Genomic DNA, 15840 nt, shown 5'->3' with positions numbered 1-15840 from the left:
ATTTACACCATGTGAAAGTTTTTGGATTTGACAGGGCCCATCACTAAAATCTCAACCTACTAAGAAAAAATGAGATTCATAGTAAGAACTTACCGTTGTTAAAATCTCTTTCTGTGAGGTACACTGGGCTCCACAGGAAATAACATTGGGGGGATAGAGTAGAATCTTGATCCGAGGCACCAACAGGCTCAAAGCTTTGACTGTTCCCAGAATGTATAGCGCCGCCTCCTCTATAAGCCCGCCTCCGTGCACAGGAGCTCAGTTTTTGTTAACCAGTCCAATGCAGTAGCAGGCAAAAAAGACAACAACTGTTAGTAGCCACATACACCACATTCTCACGCAGTTCCTTATGGGAGGGGACGCACTGTAGCGGGCACAAGAAACCGGCGTCCATAGGAAGCATCCTGGGAGGCGGAAGCATCAAAGGCATAAAACCTTATGAACGTGTTCACTGAGGACCACGTAGCCGCCTTGCACAATTGTTCAAGGGTGGCACTATGGCGGGCCGCCCAAGAAGGTCCAACCGACCGAGTAAAATGGGCCGTTATGGTAGCAGGAGCTGGAAGGACAGCTTGTACTTAAGTATGTGCAATCACCATTCTAATCCATCTGGCCAGGGTCTGCTTGTGAGCAGGCCAGCCACGTTTGTGAAAACCAAACAGAACGAAGAGAGAATCCGACTTCCTGATGGAGGCAGTTCTCTTCATGTAGATACGGAGAGCCCGTACCACATCCAAAGACCGCTCTTTGGAAGACAATTCAGGAGAGACAAAGGCCAGAACCACAATCTCCTGATTAAGGTGGAAAGAAGACACCACCTTAGGTAAACACTTAGGACGTGTTCTAAGAACCGCCCGATCACGGTGAAAAATCAGATATGGTGACCTACAAGATAAAGCACCTAAATCAGACACCCATCTAGCAGAAGAAACAGCCAGCAGAAACAACTTAAGAGAAAGCCACGTAAGGTCTGCAGATTCAAGGGGCTCAAATGGAGACCCTTGCAAGGCCTCCAAAACCACCGACAAGTCCCAAGGGGCCACAGGCGGGACATAGGGAGGTTGAATCCACAACACACCCTGAGTGAACGTATGTAGATCAGGTAACGTCACAATTTTCCTCTGGAACCAAACCAACAAGGCAGAAATATGAACCTTGATGGAGGCCAAACGAAGGCCCAAGTCCAGGCCTTGTTGTAGAAAGGCCAAAAGTTTGGCCGTACTAAACTTGTAAGCGTCATGATTGTTAGATGCGCACCAAGCAAAGTAAGAGTTCCAGACCCTATGGTAAATCCGAGCAGAAGCCAGTTTCCGGCCTTTCAACATAGTTTGAATGACCGCCTCAGAAAAACTTTTGGCCCTCAAGATGGAAGATTCAAGAGCCACACCGTCAAAGCCAACCAGGCTAAATCCTGATATACACAGGGCCCTGAGGTCTGGGCGTTGTGTAAGTAGAAGGGGACGCTCTATCGAATGACCCTGACGCTCCATCGAAAGACCCTGAAGGTCTGAGAACCAATGCCGTCTGGGCTACGCGGGAGCGATCAGAAGTAGGATTCCTCCTTCTTGCTTGAACTTCCTTATTACTCTGGGCAGGAGTGACACCGGAGGAAACACGTATGGCAGCTGAAAGTTCCATGGAATTGCCAGTGCGTCCATGAACGCTGCTAGAGTATCCCTTGTCCTTGCTCCGAAGACCGTAACCTTGTGATTGTGCCGAGATGCCATCAGGTCCACATCTGACGACTGAGAAAGTCTGCTTCTCAGTTTAGGACCCCCGGAATGAATACTGCTGATATGGCTGGCAGATGGCGTTCCGTCCACTGAAGAATACTTGATACTTCCCTCATTGCCATGCAGCTTCGAGTGTCGGCTTGATGATGTCCGAATGTACTTGAACAGGTCTGTTCTGTATTAAACGCTGGGTCAAGTTCAATGAGTTGAACACCGCCCGCAATTCCAGAATTTTTATCGGGATAAGAGACTCCTCCTTGGTCCACCGACCCTGAAGGGAGTGTTGCTCCAACACCACGTCCCAACCTCTCAGACTGGCATCCGTCGTCATAAGGACCCAGTTGGAGATCCAGAAGGGATGACCCCTGCTCAATCGGTGGTCCTGAAGCCACCAGCTCAGTGACAAACGGACCACCAGAGACAAGGAGATCATTTGAGACCTGATCCGGTGAGGTAGGCCGTCCCACTTGGCAAGAATCAGCTTCTGCAGTGGGCGGGAATGGAATTTAGCGTACTCCACCATGTCAAAAGCCGACACCATGAGACCTAGCACTTGCATTGCCAACTTTATCGACACTTGCAGAGGAGATAGGAAGCATCAATTCCTGTCCTCAAGCTTCAGGACTTTCTCCTGAGACAAGAACCACCGCTGGTTGCGAGTGTCCAACAACGCCCCCAGGTCAGGGACGTACGGTGAGGTAAATTTCTCAGGTAGCACTGCTTAGTACCAGAGCCAGATTTACACACAATATATGAGCCAAATGGTGCATGTGGGTATTATACACAGGTACAGCAGTATATAGTCATGGGAATTTGGTGTGTTTTGATCACAGATGTGTAGAAAAGATAAGCCATAGACTTTTTGCTCCAGAGATTTGACTATAAAAATGATTAGAATAATACAGAGAATACATGTTCCAGTTCCCTGTCTACTATTGTGACTACTGTTAATCCATTGCCTGTGCTGCATATACCTTGGTAAAGGTCCTGGCGTGGACCGAAACGTTGGTGTATATTTGGATATCGCTTTGGAACTGTGAGATCTATCCTTATTTTCATTAAATGTATTTTTGACTATTGCTATTTATTAAGTCTGGAGAGTGCTATCATTCCCACTATTGTGGGAAATACTGTACTGTACTATGGGTCCGACCTTCTAGTGGGTCGGACTCTGATTTGGCACCCCAGCTGCTGGCTATGGTGTGTGAGAGTGCGGGATTCCCTATCTGAATAATACAAAGAAGATCTTTTTAACATACTCTTTGTATTTTTCATATACTTTATACAGTCAAAACTCTAGGAAAAACATTAGTATGGCTCTGCCTCACCTGCCGTACCCCACCGCACGTCACTGCCCCAGGTGCACCATGCTCTAAGCAGGGACCAGGGAAGATTTCTTCCAGTTGATGAGCCACCCGTGGGCTTGCAGAAACTGGATAGTCAGATCCAGATGGCGTAGGAGAATTTCTGGGGAATTTGCCAGGATCAACAAGTCGTCCAGGTACGTTAGGTTCCTGACCCCTTGACGGCGGAGCACAGCCGTCATTACCGCCATGACCTTGGTGAAGACTTGCGGAGCCGTGGTCAAACCAAAAGGTAATGCCCAAAATTGGTAATGGAGGTTGCCAACCGCAAACCTCAGGTATTGCTGATGCGACATTGCAATGGGAATATGCAGGTAAGCATCCTGTATGTCCAAGGAGACCATATAATCCCCTGGTTCCAAGGCCAGAACAATAGAGCGAAGAGTTTCCATTCGGGATTAGGAACAGCGGTGAATAGTACCCCTTGCCTCTCTGAGCCAGAGGCACCTGTACTACCACTCTTGTGCCCAGGAGATACTGTACCACCGAATGAAGAGTTTTTGCCTTCACCTGATCCAAAGGGACGTCTGTCAGGCAAAATCGATGAGGTGGACAATTTTTGAAGGATACGGCGTAACCTTGAGTGACCACTTCCCGAACCCAGGCATCTGAAGTGGTTTTCAACCATTCCTGGGTATACCCTAGAAGTCGGCCCCCCACCCTGGGATCCCCCAGAGGGAGGCCCACCCCATCATGCGGCAGGCTTATCAGTCTTGGAAGCAGGCTAACGGGCAGCCCAGGCCCATTTGGGTTTGGGCTTATTGGGCTTGGAAATGCGAGCCTGTTTCGGGTACGCATGACCCTTTGCTTTCCCTGAAGGACGAAAGGAGCGAAAGGAAGTACCCTTAGCCTTCGGTACCGAAGGAGCAGTACTAGGTAGATCAGCTGTTTTAGCAGAAGCTAAGTCAGCCACAATCTTGTTGAGGTCTTCTCCGAAAAGGATGTCTCCCTTAAAAGGGAGTACCTCCAGGGTTTTCTTAGAGTCCAGATCCACGGACCAGGACCGCAACCACAGAATCCAGCGAGCTAGTATGGACGTAGTAGAAGCCTTGGCCGCCAGGATACCGGCATCAGAAGCCGCCTCTTTAATGTAATAAGAAGCTGTGACAATATACGATAAGCATTGTCTAGCATGATCAGAAGCGTTGGAAGATATCTCCGCTTCCAACTCCTGAGCCCACGCTTCAATAGCCTCTGCAGCCTATGTCGATGCAATGGTGGGCCGGTGCGCAGCACCTGCTAAGCTGTAAATCGCCTTTAAACAACCCTCCACACGCTTATCCATTAGTTCTTTCAAATACGTGACGGTAGTTACTGGCAGAGCTGAGGATACCACTAGCCACGACACCTGCTAATCTACTGGCGGGGGTGTTTCCCAATTTTTACTTAGCTCCGCAACAAGGGGATAGCGAGCCAGCATCTTCTTGTGAGGCATGAATTTCTTTCCTGGATTTTCCCAGGACTCCTGACGTATGTCAGCTAAATGATCAGAAGGAGGTAAAACTTGTTTAACCACTTTCTGACGTTTAAATCTGTCCGGTTTCTTAGGGGCAGCATCAGGCTCCGGGTCATCAGTAATCTGAAGAATGAGCCTGATAGCCCCAACAAGTCAGGAACATCCACCTGTGAAACAGATTCCCCATCAGAAGTGTCAGGATCAGAATCTGTGGGGTCAGTATAAATGCCATCCTCATCAGAGGTGGTGTCTGGGACGATGGTGGATTGTGAGGAAGTAAAGGCCTGCTTAGAGGACCCCTTGGTCTTAGGCAGGCGAGGGTTAGACTTCTGAGTAGTTAGTGATTGGTTCAATTGCTGTAACTGAGCAGACAGTTGATTTGCCCAAGGCGGGTTAACCGCGGGGACCATAAGCGGTTGTACAGACACAGGAAGTCCCATAGTTAATCTAGTTACCAGCGTATTCAAAAGCGTGGAGAAAGTAGCCCAAGGCGGGTCATTTTGAACCCCCATTGCTACGATTCCACTGGGGGGTAACCTGAACCCTCAGCTGCTATGTTTTCCTCAAATGCGTCTGCAGAGTCACCACCACACAATGTGGGATCAGCCCCAGCTCTGTTGTCCCTTGTAGCTGACATATCCGAAAGCTCAATGCAGGGCAACCCAGTACAATATCAGCAGCACAATACCTGACAAGAACCCCCTGTGCAGTGTAACAGCACAAACAGGGAATTCAAGAGGTATATGGTGACTAAAAATTACAGAGAAAAATACACACTGAGTATATCTTGTGAAACACATATTAAATGATAAACCTGACGCACTTAGCCCCCTCAGGTTATAGAATATAGGGATAGCAATCTGAGCGAGATACACGAAATGGAGGTCACACAGCAGCTATATGCACACACACAGTCACATTACAAAATGCCGAAATTATGACATGCAATAAAACTGCACTGGACTAGCAATACAAAGTAGTACTAAGTATAGCTATACACTCAATAGATATAACAATGCACAGTAATGACTGGATGTATATCACAGGGTACTTGTACTATATAACACTGACTAAATGCACTCTTTCTTAACTAACACTGTCAGCAGACATGTAGAATACTTAAGTGTCCTGTAAAATGCACAGCGCTGACATGCAGGTGGCTTTACAGAGGAGGATTTGCCCAAACAGTCCCAGGATCAACTCAGCTTGTCCTAATGGCGCCCAAACGCTGACAGGGAGTGAGGGAGAGAGAGAGATGCAGCTCCGGGAGGGAACATTTACTCTAAATGGCACCCTGGGGCTGGGGGAGGGGCTACAGGTCAAAGCCTTATCCCCCTGCTGGACTTCACCACCGGGTACTGTGGGCTTATAAAAATGGGAGAAGAAACCGACCTGTGCCCTTGTCCTAGTGGGGTCCCTGTAGTGGCACAGTGTCCGCGCGGCCTGCCCTTCCACTGGCCGCGCGGGATCACGATTTACAGCGGTCCCGCCGAGGGGACCCACTTATCTCCTCCCGGAGTGCAGCCTCGCAATCCAGGAGAACAGTGGTAGTGTGTGTGACTAACTGGAAGAAACCGGAGCCTCCGCTGTAAGTACCCGGCAACCAGGACGCGGGAGTATACAGCGCCGCTGGTGGAGGTGATGGAGCTGCAGCAGGAGATGTCTAACTGACATCTAACACAGTCAGTGTCTCTGCTGCAGCCCTTGAAGTCTTCAGTTTCATTAAAAGCTTCTTCTCAGGGCTGCTGGAGCAGCCCCCCTGTTGTATGCCTGCTTACTGCATGGCACCAACTACAAAACTGAGCTTCTGTGCACGGAGGCGGGGTTATAGAGGAGGCGGCGCTATGCATTCTGGGAACAGTCAAAGCTTTGAGCCTGTTGGTGCCTCGGATCAAGATGCTACTCTACAGCCCCAATGTCATTCCCTGTGGAGCCCAGTGTACCTCGCAGCAGAAATACTGAAATGAGAGATGAATCCCTTGTAGTAGTAGCCTACCCACCAGTGTCAGGGATGTTACTTCCAGAGAGTTCTGGCATAAAACACATACAGCTACCAAACATACCTGTTATTTCCCATACTCATTACATACTGCAACATGTATTCATGAAAAAAAAAAAAAAACTCCTGAAAACCAGCAAATAACAGAAAGGAAAATGGGAATTTGGTAACTACCGGTAAATCCTTTTCTCTGATTCCACAGGGGACACTGGAAGACTAGCACACTGGGGTATAGAGGCGTGATTAGTGGGAGCTGGCACTTTAATCATTTAGAAGTGTGAAGCTCCTCCCCCTCTACTACCCATCCACCTCCAGTTAGAAAAATGTAGACCAAGAGGAGATGGAAATAGGAGGACTAAAACTGGAGACAGTCACACAGAACAACAACAGAATAAAGAAAGTAAACCAACAATAAACTAATACAAACTGGCAAGTAAAACAATGCTGAACAGTGTCCCCAGTGGAATCAGAGAAAATGATTTACCGGTAAGTACCAAAACCTGATTTTCTTCATCATCCACTAGGGGACACTGAAATATTAGTACACTGGGGATGACCCAAAGTTTTCCCCACAGGTGAGATAACTCTGAGGAACCTGCAAAACAAGCTGACCAAATTGTGAGGCCAAAGTAGAATTGTCAAACTTATAAAACTTGACAACAGTTTTACAAGGTGGACCAAGTAGACGCACAGCAAAGCTGAATGGTCATGATCCCACAGCGCAGTAGGTGGGACAAAAGGTGGTTGTACTCTGCCACACCGTGACATATAAGAACGCCAGATGCGGTAATAATGCGCAGCCATAACCGGCTTCCATGGTAGTAATGACTTCCTCTGGAATTTCCCTTATTCCAAATATGGCAGCTTCAATAGCCACTCCATTAAACGCAGCAGAGTTAAATTGGGATGCACAAACGTGCCCCGCAGCAGAAGATCCGGATGAAATGGTAAGGTCCAAGGCTCGTTCACAAGTAGCAGTCACAGGTCCAAGAACCAACGTCTCCATGGTCAGTTCGGAGGGACCAGAATGACTCTTGTTCTTGATACATACCTAGGTAGTTATGTCATGAGATCAATCTGAGGGCATCCCCACCATTGAACCGGGGCCCGAAACACCTCTGGGTGCATCGCCCATTCTCCAGGAGTAAAGGTCTTGGTGGCTGAGGTAGTCCACCTCCCAGTTATCCACTCCTGGAATGAACACAGCTGAAAGGACCACCTGTTGTTTCTCGATCCACTTTAGAATCCAAGTGACCTCTCGCATCACCATACGACTTCGAGTTTCACCTTGTCTGTTGATGTATGTGACGGCTGATTGCACTCTCACTGGTTGAGAACGAAGTAGGTGTGCAGCCTCTAGCAAGGTGTTGTAAATCGCTCTGAGTTCCAATACATTTATGGGCAACCTGCTTTCCAGAGTTGACCAACGACCATTTTTCCACTGCTTTGTTCACCCAAGCACTCACAAGTGCTGGCCTGAGTTGAGCACCTGAGGCAGTATATATTGACTTTAACATTGCTTCCAGTTGACATCCTAAAGGGTCCTTAAGCAAAGTCGTCCTGGAACGTGTAGAGTTGTCTTTTTTGACGCTCTAGAAACTGATGCATCCACAGGATGGGTTTTTTTTTCCTGTCATAGAAGACTTAAAAGGGTAGTGGGAGATGAATCGTTTGGGAACTTGGAAACGCTTGTCCGGCTGTTTCCATGTTGTTGCCAGCTGGTCATGTAGCTGTGAAGAAATGGAAAAACAGTAGATTATTGTTGCTTACTGAATAGTAGGTAGTGGACACTGTCTAAGGGAAGGAACTGGGAGAGACATCTATTAGAAGATCCCATATAGTTCACAAGTTCCTCCACAGACTTCGACAAGCCTGTCGCCCAGGCTAGTTCTGCCCTACAGGACTCTCAATTCCAAAGATAAATTAGATGTAGCTCCAGTCAGGGCAGAAGCCCAAGGAGGAGTAGGCACTGAATCCAGTGTGTCATGAGTGTCTGCAGCAGTACAAGACTCGCTCAAAGTGAATTTTCCATTAGAATTTGTCTGCGTAAACTAAATGTGCATACACACAGTAAAATATTGACCATCTCCGATTGACTATCCGCGATTTCCCCTGAACTCCCTGGAGGCCTCAACCACCGTTAGTCAAAATTTCAAGTAAAGATAGTGAATGTGACATTTTGACTATACGATGTAATAGATAGTACACAATATAGTCAAGATAGACTTGCCTGCAAAGTCTATTTTTTCATGTGATACTGACCCCACGGGAGCGCACATCGGTATCGCAAGCTGTGTACACATGGTGCGATTTGCACTATCCTTACGATTTTGGTTACATCGCAATATGCACCTTTAGTATTGCAGTTAGTGCAGACAAACAGCTTCTGAGAAGCTTTAGCACTTGACCTGCTAGTCATTGTAGGAAATCAACATACTCACACAGGTAGTAGTTTACAGTGAAGAGCGAGGAGTAAGAGAAGTGAAATACAGGGAGAGATCACACAACCCCCTGCCGATAAGGATTCCCTGATCCCACTAACCAGTGTAACACCCGAGTGTACTCATAGCCCTTTGAAAAGGATTTTAGATGGGATGTCAGCTTGTGGCAGGAGAATCCTGGTAGACTGCAAACTTGATGTGGTAGTAGTACTGATCTCTGTGTAATAATGGTGTTTGTCTCTGTCTGTTATGAGGAGAACACAGGAATAGTGATGAAGAGCCAATGGGGAGCCTGCAGTAAAGTCTAAAGGCTGGCCTGTGTCAAATGGCTCCTTACAAGCTCTGCGCCCTTTTTCACCTCCCTACAGAAACAAGCATGTTCACCGTTATTGTGGACCAGCCACCAGAGAAGCAGCCTGAACACGCAGTAGCGCTGTTCCTGGTTCCCTAATGCAGCATTGCTATCTGCCGCTGGGCGCCAGCTATGTACAACTTTGGCGGCTGTGCGGCTGGCTGCAGTATAAAGAGGGGAGGGGGGAGTTGGGGTTCACTCAGTGCACGGCATCTGAGCCACGGTACTCGCACAACACGTCCCGGCTCTTGCTCTCTTTCCAGGCAGGACTGGCAGCGCCTTTTATGGAAGGGCTGATAGCATTCCTGAGTGTTTTGTCAGTGGCTTTTAGAGAAGCCCTGCAACCAAATCTGACTGGTGTCGGAACGCCCTGAACCCGGACCCCTGCTTTTAAGATAAGTGGGGAAGGGTGTTACAGAATAAAGAAAAGAAAACATTAAAATAAAATCTAAAGAAATGCTGGAGCACAATCCAGCGTGACCAGCTCCCAAGGGCCCATTTTTCTAACTGGGGGCTGATGGGTAGTAGAGGGGGAGAAGCTTCACACTTCTAAATTATTAAAGTGCCAGCTTCCACTAACCACACCCCTATACCCCAGTGTAGTAGTCTTCCAGTGTCCACTAGTGGATAATAGAGAAAAAGGTACACTGGGATGCAAATAACGGTTACAGTTTCCAGACCACCAAGCAGGTGCACACGGAGAGTTCACCAACACTCATATTTTCTAGAGCACAATGGTGATGCATTTTAAATGGCAAACTTATGTTTTGCCACATAACTTCGAAGCAAAGCAACCAATTACAATGCTAATATTTTTCTTCATATATACAGATAAAAGACCTTTAATTTGGTATAGGCTCAGGCAACGGCATTATAGAAAAAAAAAGTCACTCATAAAAGTCGTCATTCTCCTATTAATATATAGATAACTAATATCAAGGATAATAGATATAATAAATTAGATTGGTGCACACATGTAGTGTTCCTGCTAGGATACGGGCAGGGCGCAGAGGCAGCATTGTTGACTTTGGTGCGCACTCGCTCAAAAAGGGGGTGCAGCCAGCCTGAGAAGGGGGGCAGTTGCGGCTCAGTCAGCGTCACTAATGGGGGCGTGCCCAATACTTATGGAGGTACTGGGCTTCCCCCAAGCTCTCCCTTTAATGTGAATAAATGTTGTGTACATGCACATGGCATCTAATCACGCGGTGGCGGCATGGCAACGGACAAGCTGTCTTAGCAGGGCGCGAGTAAAAAGACAGGGGGCCATTTTTCCCTTTAAAAATTGGGCAGGGCGTGGCACCCTGCTAAAACAGCCTGGTGTGAAGACTAGCATGTCGAACCCAATGTGCATGGTGAGTGACTACTGAGAGTCAGACTAAAAAAAAACAAACTTACAAACACGCACAGTGCACGCTGCGCAGCAAGAGTCTCCTCACTGTGAAAAATACTCCAAGGACTGAAGTCAGATAAAAAGTGATAAAGTGCTAGCCAATCAGCTTCCTGACTGCCATATTACAGGATGTGTTTGGAAAATGACAGTTAGGAGCTGATTGGCCGGTCATTTATCACTCTTTATCCGTGTCCACCTTATCATTTTTTAATGCTTTATACATTTGGGTCTATATTAGATCGATAAACTATTATTCAGCATATATTTAATTAGAACCTAACTCTAGCTGTACAGCATTTATTCTGTTCCCTGGTCTGAATTACCTTATCGTACAAAACATTCTCCATCATTTTATTTGACAACTTGGGAAAAGGCCAAATTACACTCCAACAGGAGTTACATCACGAGTCCTCTTATTTCAGCTGACAGATTTAAATCACGTTGTATTACTACCTTCCAGCGCTTTTAAGAAACCAGTAAGTCATAACCAAAGCTTCACTTCTAATGTTCAGACAGAGACATCTTTCAAACAGTCGACAGCACAAAGCTCCCAATAAAAATTACAGCTCAGTTATAGCGGACAATAAAGCAAATCTGCTGTGTAATAAATGTCTTTGTATTTAGAACCCTCACAAATTAGTGAGCTCTGCATAATATGGGTTAGTAAGAAGTTCAATTGTCCTCAAACATTTTTTGTAAATGAGAGGTGAAAGTGGGTGGACGGTATAGGCAATGCATTTAATCAGCTGGGGCAAGGAATTATCATATTCTCTATACCGTGATGCAAAACATTCCACTGCTATAAAAAAAAAAAAAAATCAAAAAATTAGATTTACTGGCGGTAATTATTATTATTTTTTTTAAAGGGTCCCTATCACCAAAATAATAGAACAAAAAAAAAATGTATTATTTAGCCGGGGGTAGTATGTTATGCCGGCGGTCAGGCTCCCGGCGGCCAGCATACTGGCGGGCGGTGGAATCCCGACCACCGGCATACAGACAGCTGGGCGAGCGCAAAAGAGCCCCTTGCCTCCAGGGAGGTCGTGGACCCCAAAAAGGGAGAAAAGCTGTCGGTATGCCGGCGGTCGGGATTCCAGGGACGGTATGCTGGTCAGCGGGAGCCCGGCCGCTGGCAAACTGAAGACCACACATTTAGCAGAGTACAAGGAATATTATCTCCTGCTGGACCAGGGTTGGACTGGCACACGGAGGTACAGGGGATACTCCTGGTGGGTCCCCACTGCTTGAGGACCTACTTCCTCCTCTAGGGGTCAGGTTCCAGACTCTGCACTTGAATTATACATTATACATTATACATATGTTATATTATACTACACAGTGTATATTATACTACACATATGGTGTATATTCTACAGTGCACTGCTGGTATTAATCTGGTACATTATCATGCATGTACTAGCAGAATTTACTGAATATATGTATATCAAGGGGCCTAGCAAATTATTTTTCTAATGGTTTGTCAAACCAATGTGGTGGCTGGCCACACCCCTAAACATGGCCCCTTACCACTGCATTCCCCTGGTGGGCCCTTCATGCACCAGTCCGACACTCTCCTGGATTGTTTAAAATAGTATTTTAATGACCTACCGGTAAATCCTTTTCTCATAGTCCGTAGAGGATACTGGGGTCCATTTAGTACCATGGGGTATAGACAGGTCCACTAGGAGCCATGCCCACTTTAATAATTTGATAGTGTGGGCTGGCTCCTCCCTCTATGCCCCTCCTACCAGACTCAGTCTAGGAAACTGTGCCCGAGGAGACGGACATACTTTGAGAGAAGGATAGAAAAGGATAGTGGTGAGATTCCAGCACACACAAACAAGAGGAAAGCCATGCTAACCAAACTTGAAACAGGAACAGCAACAGCTGAACCAAACCAGAATACTTAACCAAGTAACAGTGCAGGAATAACGAAGCACCGGGCTGGCGCCCAGTATCCTCTACGGACTATGAGAAAAGGATTTACCGGTAAGTAATAAAATAAAAATCCTATTTTTTCCTTACGTCCTAGAGGATACTGGGGTTCCATTTAGTACCACGGGGAAGTACCAAAGCTCCCAAACCGGGTGGGAGAGTGCTGAGGTTCCTGCAGAACTGATTGACCAAACTAAAGGTCGTCAGGGGCCAAAGTATCAAACTTGTAAAACTTAGCAAACGTTTTCAAACCTGACCAAGTAGCTGCTCGGCAGAACTGTAAAGCAGAGACACTCCGTACAGCAGCCCAAGAAGAACCCACCCACCTAGTTGAGTGGGCCTGAACAGATTTTGGAACCGGCAAGTCTGCTGTGGAATAAGCATGATGGATAGTGAGCCTGATCCAGTGTGCAATGGACTGCTTTGAAGCAGGACACCCAATCTTATTGGGATCATAGAGAATGAACAGCGAGTCAGATTTCCTGTTCCTTTCCTAATATACATGGATTAAAAAAAAAAAAAAATACCCACAGGACACCCACCTATCCATCTGCCTGAACCAGCTCCTACTGACCTACAAGGAGTGCACTCCAACCGAACAGGAAACTGCCTACACTAAAAAACGGTGACATGAACCCCAACCGCGGTAGATCCAAGGACTTCAGGCTATATTTGCACTTGGCCCAGGAGAGCGTCCTTTGGCGGTACATATAAATGGACACAGACACCTAAAGGCAAGCACGGTTTCATGTTGGATTAAAATGCAAATGAACCTTAAGTGGTCTGAGGACTTGGAGCACTAGAAGGAACAGGCTTACAAAGGAGGACTCATTATCATTGATATTGACAGTGGGTGAGAAATTGCTCACATTTTATCATGTTGTTCTTAATGTACAAAATGTCATATGAATTGATTTTTTAAAATGATCTAATATTTATTTCCGATATAATAAAACACACATATAAGCGCTGCTATAGCTCCCCTTTTTTTTGTGATCCAGGAGTAGTTGGGTTGTGAGGCCAATGCTGTTCAACAACCTCTCCCTGGACGGAGCCTTTATCAGAAGATCGTCCAGGTATGGAATTATGTTTATTCCCTGATTGCGAAGGAGAAACATCATCTCTGCCATCACCTTGGTGAACACCCTCGGTGCCGTGGAGAGACCAACTGTCAGGGCCTGGAACTGGTAGTGACAGTCCTGCAGTGCAAACCGTAGATAAGCCTGGTGAGGCGGCCAGATCGGAATGTGAAGGTACGCATCCTTGATATTCAGAGACGCTAGGAATTCCCCCTCCTCCAGACCTGAGATAACCGCTCTGAGACTCCATCTTGAACTTGAACACTCATAATTACGGGTTCAATGATTTTAGAATCAGAAAAGGCCTTACCGAACCGTCCGGTTTCGGTACCACAAACAAGTTGGAATAATACTCGTTTTGGAGATGAGGTGGAACTGGAACAATGACCTGCATTTGTACCAGTTTTTGAATGGTATCCGTAAGGTGAGGTGAGGTGGGAGAAACTCCAGTCTGTAGCCCTGGGGAATAAGATCTATGACCCAGGGATACTGGCATGATGTCCAGATGCGACTGAAATTTTTTAGTCGGGCTCCCACCTGCCAGTCTTCCAGCCATCGCAGTCCACCGTCATGCTGAAGACTTTGCGGAAGCAGAGCTGGCGACCTGTTCCTGAGAACCGGCAGTTGTTGGTTTGCGTGCTTTACCTCTAGCGCCTCTGTTGGCTGTAGAAGATCCTCTGGCTTTGCCCTTAAACTTGGCAGTCCTGTAGAGTAGGTCCTGAGTAGGTCTTCCTAGTTGAGGGAGCTGCAGAAGATGGATATGTAGACTTACCCATAGTAGCTTTGGAGATCCATTTGTCTAGTTTGTCTCCAAATAAGAATTGCAGATATACAGAAATGGGTTCTCTGCGCACTGAGGTGTTAATCTGATGCGGGGTGTGCTGCTGGTAATGAGGGGTGTCCCACCCCCCCTTAAATGGTAAGTATACAGATGTGGATAAATCCACAGGGAACCAGCGCTCAAACCCTATTTGTAGTGGTGAATGATACGGTTATAAAGTGAAACTAAAATCAATAATGAAAAAGCAGGTAATATACTTAAGGTTGTTTATTCTAAGATGCTGAGATACTTTCTTTCCCAACAGGTATAAATTCGGTTTAAAAGTCAATCAGTGATTGGGGCACGCTCCTGGTTTGAGCTTAAATTCTGAAGTGCAAGGTTCAATTGAAAGAACAAATGCTGTAATCTTTGTAAAGTCGAAAAAAAGAAAAAGAAAAAGAAAAATGCCACAAAAAAAAAAAAATATTAATGATAATATGTACTAAAGTCCAAACGGTTTACAAGTCTATACAGACAGCGGCGTCCCGCTAATCTGTGCTCTGAAGTGAAGGATTCTCTTGTGAAGTGATGAACAGTTGACAGCGGTAGTGTATGCTTTGGTTAGAGTGGAGAATAAGGACCCTGGACTGGCGCTATTCCTCCTGCAGCACGTCCCACAGTAGAGCGCCCGAATCAGGCCCGCTCTGTGGGGCCGCTGACCTGGGGTGTGCGCCTGTCACAGAGGCGAAGTGGACCCGGCCGGAGCTCTCCGAGCGGCTGGCCGCGCCTCTCCTCCTCCTACAGGGACTTACCTTCTCCCTTCCCCTCCGCCTTCCACTCTCCGCTGTCTCGGGCTTCTTCCGTCGCCTGGCAACCGGTTGCTTCCGGAACTCCGGATCACGTGACCGGATGGTTTGCGGAAAGGATTAGCAGTACTGTCCTTCTTTGTAGTGAATATTCGTCCTCAGTCCAATGTAGTATAGATGGGTAGCTCCAACGCGTTTCGACCTGTTAGGGTCTTCCTCTGGGAGTCATTTGTGTGTTTAGGTTGCAGGAATTTAAGGTGTCCTGATAGGGTGGGATCAATTCCCATTGGTCCTCTGATCTGGCTTTGTGATTGGCGCACAGCTTGTCAATCGAAGTTTATGGGAGGATGTGACATCATCACAGTGCTTTAGAGTGTGCCCAGTATTATCTGGCTTTGTGATTGGCTCACAGCTTGTCAATCGAAGTTTATGGGAGGATGTGACATCATCACAGTGCTTTAGAGTGTGCCCAGTATTGTCTGGCTTTGTGATTGGCTCACAGCTTGTCAATCGAAGTTTATGGGA

The 15840-nt window shown here is 46.8% G+C and overlaps 1 protein-coding gene across 1 annotated transcript in view; it reads right to left on the bottom strand.

Moving 5' to 3' along the window:
• The window catches only part of MINDY2 (MINDY lysine 48 deubiquitinase 2), a 353927-nt gene that overhangs the window by 154932 nt on the left and 183155 nt on the right, over positions 1-15840 (bottom strand).

This window comes from Pseudophryne corroboree, chromosome 6 (assembly GCF_028390025.1).
Source record: "Pseudophryne corroboree isolate aPseCor3 chromosome 6, aPseCor3.hap2, whole genome shotgun sequence".
NCBI classification, from domain to species: domain Eukaryota; kingdom Metazoa; phylum Chordata; class Amphibia; order Anura; family Myobatrachidae; genus Pseudophryne; species Pseudophryne corroboree.
The sequence above is the reverse complement of the archived record's forward strand: the minus strand, read 5'-3'. Positions and strand labels throughout refer to the sequence as shown.